Here is a 9,705-nt window from a genome sequence, read left to right as displayed (position 1 = left end):
TGATAAATGGCAATTTACAGTTAAAAATGCTCTAGAAATGGCATTTTTGGTAGTTCCCAAATTTCGTGATAATGATACATTCTTAATTTTTTTGCTATGATTCCATCATGAAAATTTTTTATAAAATGCGTTCTTATAAAAAGGCGTGTAACTCAAATTTATATCACCAACTCGAAAGTTTTATAGACAACTTTTTGTACCCTGGCTAATTTTACAGTAATTTTGCCGCATCCAAAGAAAAATTCTGTCTTTATCCAATTTGTTTCCCTGCAGTTAAGCTTTCCTGACTTTACACAAGCTGATTTTAAAGTCTCCTTTATTTAACCGATGCCAAGATTTTCTAAAGTGTTAAGCATGATTACTCAAATCTTTTACCACTATTTTCAAGCTATATAATCATCTTATGTAATACCATCTACCGCTTCGCCTTTGATCACGCAATGAGGCTTTTCCATCATGCAATAGAGAGATTAACATTAAAATGAACCCCCTGAAGTATGCTAAAGGCTTTTTAGCACTACTTTCATAAGATTTCACATTAAAAGGTTCCTAATGCACTTTGATCTTTTATGTTCCTTTTCTGGTTTAAACAAATAAAAGCCAAGGTGTGGTCTTGCATATCCGGGGAAATTGCGGAGGCGAAATCCACTCAAAAATTCTCCACAGGAAAATATAAAGAGAACCTATTCAAGCCATAAACTGACCCGTGGAGAAAGGTCACAATTTTATTCAGCTAAAATAAAATTCATGACAATTTTCCAAGATCTGCAAACAACAAGTCGCTATTAGAGGATAGCCGGTCAAGATTTTACATGATCCATATTGAACTTTACAGAATGAGGGATCGAACCTAGCGCTTTCATTGTTTTCACAGAGCATACTTTTTTAAACTTGGCGATTTTACTTTCAATCTGACGTTTGTATGAGTCACGCTTTTTTAAATCGGAAATACGTGGCCTCATTTCTCAGCTTAGAGTTTCAACATGTTTCAATATCTCTAGCTTCTTCTGGGCTTTAAATGGCCGAAATCTACTAAAGAGATTCTGCTCCTGCGATTTTGTAGAGGTCTGAAATTCATATCAATTTATCTCTTTTGGTTTGTGAACTGAAATTTGGATAGTGATAACTGGCATCTATATCATCCGCAGATAATTCCATCTTCCGCCTATTCACAACATAAAAACTAAGCACTCAAGCTAAGCGCTTGAAAATACAAATCTTGTTAGACAAAGCTTGACATTATATTCAGCTTAAGCAAATCCATGATGAAATTAATGAAATTCTTTTATTTTAAAATCTACTGATTAAAATTTGAGATGTTTGAGTCAGCATATAATCTTAAGGGTCGTTTCGTCCGGAATTTTATATGACTCAAATCTCTTTGATGTAATGCCTAAAATTAAAAAAAAATAATTGAAGATTGTCACCAAGGCATGGCGTTCTAAATTTAGGACGCCATGCACCAAGGTGAAACTGCCAGTAGCAGAAAATAAAAAAGTGTCTTTTCTTCCTGACTGAAAAAAAATTAAATAATTTTTTACGCTGGTAGGGTTACATATCTCTTTTGATTGCAATTTCTCCGCCAAGCCCAAAACAGCAATACAGAGAATAATTTTATTGTTTGGGATACAGTAAGAATGGTGGACTGATGACTTAAGGATGATAAATTCCCTTTGCCCTCAAGTTATGGGCATTTAATCATAATTTGATATCCTCTCACTACGGGACAAGCTGGAGTTTTTACAAGCTTGATTTGGTTGGTCGTTAAGATGTAATAAAATAATCTTATTACTTTTTCTAAAGAACGCGTCATCTCTATCACTTTAAATGACCAATTAGTGAAGTATCTTGTAAAAACTCCAGCTCATCCCCCTCACTACGCGGACATACTCATAGTGACTTATACTCAAAAGAATTTTAGAAGCTCTCAAGCATCAAATACTCTGTATTTTAATGACCAGATCTAAGAACGCCTCCTCGATTGCGGTTTTGCAATTTAGTAACTTCGAATTCCTTTGCAAGTAGACCAACCCCTTTGGTACTTAACTTAGTACCACTCTTTCAACCGTTATAAAATGAAGATCCAAAAAGGTAGAACGATAATAACGGACTGTCTCACTTCCTATTTATAGAAGCATGACTACCATTTTGAATTAAACGTGCCACGTCTTGAGATTAGGCCCTTAGCAACGCTTATTTGTTTTGGTAACGAGGAAATCTTTATCTTTGAAAGTGAAGAGGTGGATGGGGTTTTCCCTTGTAATTAGCAATTAATTATCTCTTTCGAAATTCAATTTTTCGAGGGCTCAATCAAGAGCTTGTTGCTTTGTTTATTATGAACGGCCTAGCATGGAGGTATAAAGAAACAGGAGAAGTATGCTATTGTAACCATGCTCGCCCTACGATTTAAAAAATTACGAGGTATGCATGCTCATAATCTCATATATCGTGCATTTTTAATGAGCTCTTTTGTTGATAAGTGAAATCTTATTGGCTAACTTAAGTGTTGGAAATAAAATGAAACGAGATTCATTGTTTCTGACATTGGTGTAAGAAAATATTTGGACTAAAAAAGGGCCTGTAATCCTTCATCAAATGACAAGATTTTTCGATCAACATTTTCTTCAAGGTGAACCCTATTGCTTAATACTTTCCTCCAAAATTCTCCAGCGACTTTTTGTCTACAAATTGGGTCTGAAATTGTGTGTGCTTATAAAGAACTTTTTATTTTCTGGCTAGAGAAAATATCTTTTCAAAACAAAATTTAATGGATGCCAAAATTGAACGCAAACTAATTTCGTGGAGCTGAATTTTATTTTATTCTCGTATATTAGAAGGCTAGAAATCTTCGATGCTGATAGTAAGAATGTTCAGAACAGACTTGAGTTCTACTAAAAAGTCGTATTTCGTCGGGCGAGCCTAGAATTTCTTTTGATTTATTACATAAAAGAAATCAAAAGACTTTAACGACCAATTACCGACAAATTCATCTCCTGTCTTTCTTTATACCTCTATGGGCCTAGATAATGGATAGTTAAACCTTTAGTTTTTGATCTAAGTCGAACTTAGTATAGTAAACTAAAAGTGATAGTCTTGGAATACTTTTAAATCTTTGATAAATTCAGATTCAAGTTTTTCTGAAATATCTTTCAATGCAGGGGGGTCATGCAGTTACTATGTGAACACTATGACACTTAGTACGTGGTGGTGTAACAACTAAAAAAAATTAAAACAGTTACTCCAAAGTGGAGTAAGTGCACATTTTTTCACTTTTTTGAAAAATTTCCCTAAATGATTGTCAAAAATTTGAAATTGTTTTTGGAAAAATATCTGAAATTTTTCCATGAAAATAAATTTTTTGTCATATTTATGAAAATAGAAATTGTGGAATGCTTTGATAGTGACTAAAACCAAGTATATAAACTTATTCCAACAATTCTTTTAATTACAAAAATCAAAAAAAACTTTTGACCAGTGGGTATGTCTTATATATCTAAAAAAGCCGCAAATTACCCATTTTATGAGGTGGTGTACCCCTTTTTGAGCACTCAAAACAGTTACTCCACAGTGGAGTAAGTAATGGTGGTGGTGGTGGTGTGACAAGAAATTTTCCAAAATGGCCTGAAAAAGTAGATACCCAAAACTTATAGAACTTATAACAAAATTATCAACCAATCTTTGTGAATTGCAGAAACAAGCTAAAGTAAGAGCTCAGATCATTTACACTGGGGAAAAAAGGTGTAACCTTTGATTTGAGTTTAATAGAAGTACACATTTCTTATACCCCTGTGCCACAGACCCGCTGGTAGCCCAGCCCCCACTGGAAAGATTGACAAAATTTTCGTCCCCGTTGGGAAAACGCCTTAGATTTTCAGCCCCCACTTGGAAATTAACTTTTATTTCATCCCCATTCGAAATTCAATGTTTAAAAATTGCACTTCAAAACCATTGCCACTTGATTTTTTAACCTTGGAACAAAGGAATTTCTATCCCCATTGGGATTTCAATAGGAATTTTTATCCCCACTGAAGAAAAAAGTTCCACCGGGGCTGTGAGACTGGGGTGTCCTAAAGCAAGCATCATTTACACTGGGGGAAAAAAGGTGTTGACCTTTGATTTGAGTTAATAGAAGTACACATTTCGTGCTCGTTGAAAGATATTTTCGAGTGGAATGTTATCAGAAAAACTGGTGTGAAGGTAAGAAATGTAGAAATTTGATAAATTTGATACGATATGTAGTTCTTCTTTCAGGTCAGAGTGACTGTATATATTTTTTACAAAGGATTTTTACTTTTTCTAGAAATATTTTTAACAAAACTATAAATATATTTTCATAAATTAATTAATAATTTTTTGTCTATAAATAAATATATTTTAGAATAATTCAGATTTTCAAATATATTGAAATTGTATATTGAAATTGAATGAAACAATTTTTCTTCTCAAAGCCACAGCCTGAGTAAATTTCATTCAACTTAGAAAATTATGGCTTAGCACTGCAGAAATTCCAAATTACTTAAGGTGGTAAAGGCGTTCAAAGGGCGTGGGCACCCATGAAATTATTTTCATATTAGCCCGGATCAACGTTTTAAAAAGTTTCGGATAACAATGCCGCAATATACAAAAAAATATATTTCTAAAAAGTTCAAATATGATGACGTAAGCAATTATTGCATTTCAGAATCTAGCGTCAAGTGGTGACTGTGTAAACTTTTCAATGCATCTACGAAACGTTTTCTCCTTCTTTTGCCAGCCAAAGCGTCGCAATCATTTTTACAGCCATCTGTGGCTTGCATGCACACAAGGGTCTCCTGGAATGAGTCATTTTCTACATTATCGTAACAAATTTTCTCTGACGTTTTACATTCAGCATAACACGCTTCTATGCTACGTCGTTGGCGTCGACGAATCATTTGTCGGCCGATATCGGTTTGATATAAAGCCGTCGTTAAATCTTCGTCGGTGTTTATTGTTGTCGGTTTAGCGACGGATATCTCGGTGAATAGACCGATTGTCAAAATAGATGTGATTAAGATCATTCGAAGGTTGAATGATCGTGTCAAAATTGTTGATTGAGTAGCTCCAATCATCTTGAGTCAATACCTGAAGAAAAGAATGAAAGAAGACGGTTAGTCAAAGCGTGAATAATCTCTTAATAATGTCAAAAACATTTAACTCTCACTGCCCACGCCTTTCTTGTTATGGATTAAAACCAAGCTTACCCTCCAAGCTGGTACACAACGTTGTTTCAACGTTTATCTTTAATGTTACATGGACGTTATATCATGTTGTGTGATTAGATGAACGTTGAAACAATGTTGTGTGCCAGCTTTCCGGGCTTGATATAATCTCAATCTCAGTCTTTAAAATTTTATACTATGATTTTCAAGATGAGTCCCACATTGTTTGACTCCAAATTCAAAATGCCTCAAGACTCAAGTGCAAAATTCATTATAAATCCGATACATCTCAGAATATTTATTCCGGTGTATTATGTCTGGTCTTATTGCACCCACATTGAATCAAGATCGGAAACTCAAAAGCGGTGCAACTTCTCAAAATAGAAGGCGGTGTTCCCAAAAGCTAATTTTAGATCCCCTTTTTATAATGACTTTCAAAATTTCCCATACTTTTCCATACCGAGTAAGGAGTAAATCACACATCACCTATACACAGCGCATCTATTTTTAGTTCGAATCACACGTAGCGGGCCATAGGAAACGCTTTTTTGTTTGGCTTGAATTAATTGATGAGATAATAGCTTGGGATTAATAAAGTAAACGATTCATTTTTTTCTATTGCTTTATCTTAATCCAATTATAGGCCATTACAAAGTCATTAACAGAGGTATTATAAGGCATTAAGTCACTGATTAATTAATCAAAGCTTTAAAGATTATAGAAGCTCATGAGTAACCTGACTTTAATAAACTATTAAATTTTCAATCCAGTGTTTTAAGTTTAACTTATCCTTAAATTTACGATGGTATATATGGTAAAATGGAGCAAATTTCAAGCACCTTTCGCCTCGGAAAAAGTACTGAAAGGCTGGACCCTTAAGTCTTGGGGACACAAGAAGTTTTTATCGCGTTGGTGCAATGTGACATGCTCCATCCCATCAACCTAAAACGCCTTCTCGTGCCTCACCCCATTTTTCTTTCTACCAATAAAAATGAAATCTTCTTTTGTCCCAGGGACAAAATCAGCGTGTCTTTTGAATATTTACGTATCTACAACTCGATCTCTCTAGTTCGATCTTCAAGGGACTGAAACTTTTATATTCGAATTAGAGAATCATGAACTTACTTTTTAAAACAAAATTGACCACTAACACAAAAAATCAAATCTCTAATGACAAATCTGGTTGGTACAATATTAATATCCAAAGTTTTCACCAAAAATATGCAAAGTAAAACAAATCGGACATTGTCAATTCCTTATTAATGAAATGCTCAGGTATTTTGTTCCAACCACCGAGTCAAAAAAAATAATGAATAGCCTTTCAGATAATCAAGACTTTGCCACACACCATAAAACCAAAACCAAACCTCGATCAACTAAAAACTTTATTGCATCAAGCAACTCAACACAGCAATCAGAGAATCTTGAATATAAAATAATAAAATGTCTAAAAAATTCAATTCAACCCTCGGATTCGCTTCCTGTTTCCTGAAGTTTTAAAACTAAAACATTCATAAAAAATATCTCATCTATAATATTTCAGTCAAAATTTCCTGCTTTTTTAAAATAACTCTGATGTTTAAAAAAAGTGCACCATTTATCCTTGATATAATTAACTATTATTTTTATTACCTTTGTATTGTTTAGTAGGTATTCTTTACGACCTTAAATTAATTTAAAAGTTCTATTATGAGATCTACTCCTCCTATTCTATAAGAAAGGCCACATAAGTATTTTAAAAGAACTCGTTCGATTGGTCGAGATACTAATAATTCTCCACAGTAAAATTTAAAAAGGTTTCTTGTAAAGAGGTACAGAGGCAGCCTGCAATTTATGAAAAACTAATAATAATGAAATGCCATAGCTTTTTATAAAAGGACAGCTCATGGGCTAAGGTATTTCATTGAAGGAATTTTGCATAAATGAAATCTAGGGTATTGTACACATTAAAAGAATAATTAAGGAATAAAATTGAACTATTTTTTGTGAGAATAAACACAAGTCAAGTGACATGACACGAATAGTTTTAACGGTAATTACACGTTTTTTTATAAGAACAAACTAATAAGAGCATAAGGCTTCGATGGCCAAAATGTTAAGAACAAGTTAAGAACATTTTAATGTTTTGTCGAGTCTTTAACAGTCGGTTCTTAGAAAAATGGGCAAAAATGCTCAAAAAATTGTCAAAATAAGAACATGTTTAAGAATATCTTTAGGCTTAAAACTCAAAAAGTTAACAACATCCAAAGGCTTCAAAAAATTTGGATGTTCTTATAAAAAAAAACGTATAAATGCTAGTAGGGTTGGGTAATCAAAAATATAATTGAATAACAATCTAAAATTTGAAAAGTAAAAAAAATGCTCAAAATATGAATTAGAAAAAACATGTGTAAAACTCCATGGGGTCATTACACTTGGAGCAGTTGGAAATTCACCGCAAAATTTTCTTCTTCTTCAAAAATTGAGTAATAAATCTATTTTTAGTTTGTAAAAATTAAAAAATAATCTAATTTTCAAGTTATTACTCATTTTGAACTGTAGGTGTCCCCAGCCCCAAATTCAAATATGAGCAACCCCTGCTTCATCATTTTAATTTTAATTGTCATTTTTATCATGATATTATATATAACCGCAAAATCTTTGATATCCCGGAAAATAATTAATGTTACCAGGTTTCCCCTATTGAAAATTACTTTGTTATTCATTGGGAATTAAAAACAAATGACGCATAGTTTTTCAACTTTTTTGGAGAAAGGTGTGACCTTTAACTTTGAAACTGTTGAATTAAATGATCAGGAAATTAAACCACATTAATTTGTGACAAGCCGATCCGCCCAAAAATGTTTTTAAAAACACTTAGTCATTTCTATTGGCCCCATGTAGGGAATTACGTAGATATTGACTTCATTCTCTATTTCAAGACCTTTGTGTTTGGACCCCTGGCGAAATTAGATGGCCCGCAACTTTATTTGTTTTTTTGTGGAACTCTTTGACTTTGATTTAAAATGCGCATTTAATTTTTAGAAAAACACAAAAATTACTTCAGAGGGAAGAAAAGCATAATGATTACCAAAATAATCCCTCGGCACAATTTCAACCAGCTAAATTTCTCTTTAAATACCACTCTTTCTTTTTCTAACATTTCCTTGAACTTCCCAAAGGTTGTTAAGCTTTGGCGGAGTACATTCATTTGCAGAAAATGTTTACGGCGAAATACTATAAAACTGGTCAAATTATGATGGCAACTTTAATTATTTCTACCATTTCACCTCTCCTTTCTTTAAAGCCGAACAGTGCCAAAAGGTGCCAAAAGGTGCCAAATTTGGTTTTAGGTTCAAATCATGTATGTGAAAGGGGAGAAATACCTATCGGATGAAAAACAAGAGGACATTTCAAAGGAAAAAAAGGAATAGTAAGGTTTGTTCCAATAAAAGTCCACAAAGTGAAGTTAGAAATTACTGACTGGAACGTCTAAATTCATCCCCTCAAAAAAATTGAACAATCAACAGACTTTTCAAGCTCGATTTTACCCTATACTGTGACCATTTGATTCGATGTGGGTGCAATAGCACCTGACAAATACCTTACTGGAACTAATTTTCGCGGAAATTGATTTTAGCGTTTTTGAACCCGTGAAATACATTTTTTTCCAATTTTATCGAAAAATTTGAAAAAAATTTCCGATTTTTTTTTTTCGACCGCGGACTATAATAGTTCCCGTGAAAATTAGTTCCAATAAGGTAAACCGGAATAAATATTCTAAGATGTATCGGATTTATAATGAATTTTTGTACTTGAATCTTGAGGGATTTGAATTAAAAAATTGCTGCTCGCAAAGATAAGTTCATGCAAAAACTGTTTATTATTTTTTGCCCCTCGATTCACGTTTTATACCTTAAAGGGGACTAATTTTGGCGGGAACTAATTTTCGCAGAATTAATTTTCGCGTTTTTTGGCTTGAAAATTAGTTCCGCAAAATTCGCCAATTTAGTATCCTCACGCGAAAATAACTTCCGCGAAAATCGGTTCTCGCAAAAATTAGTTCCGTTAAGATTATAATTTGAATTTGAATTAGATTTTATGTTCCGAGAAAACAGTAAAAAGAAATGAGAAAACTTACTTTTTTATTGTGAAATTGAAACAAAGTCGATGCGAAAAGTCATCAAAATGTTGCGGTTGAATGCTGTTTTAAATATTCTCCAATAGATTTGCAAGAATATTTGTTGTTATCGTCAGCGAAAGTTGCGTGGGGTATGGAAACTACCTCACCTAACAAGCGCTCGATGTCGTCTGTGTTTGAAATGTCTCATCCGTCTCATCCCATGCCCATTTTATACCTTCCCGTGCTGACATCAGCAAAAAATATTCCATCTAAATTATTCATAATTTTTTAATCCGTTGCTTTGATTTCGATTCAGTATTACATTGTTATTTTTTTGAATACCCTGAAAAGGAAGAAAAAAATGAAATTAAATGGAATGCCGCAATTTACTTAAAGATAAGAAAAAAGGGGGCTGGGTTAACA

This window comes from Clytia hemisphaerica, unplaced genomic scaffold (assembly GCF_902728285.1).
Source record: "Clytia hemisphaerica strain Z4C2 unplaced genomic scaffold, Clytia hemisphaerica genome assembly, whole genome shotgun sequence".
NCBI classification, from domain to species: Eukaryota; Metazoa; Cnidaria; class Hydrozoa; order Leptothecata; family Clytiidae; genus Clytia; species Clytia hemisphaerica.
Note: the sequence above shows the minus strand (reverse complement) of the source record.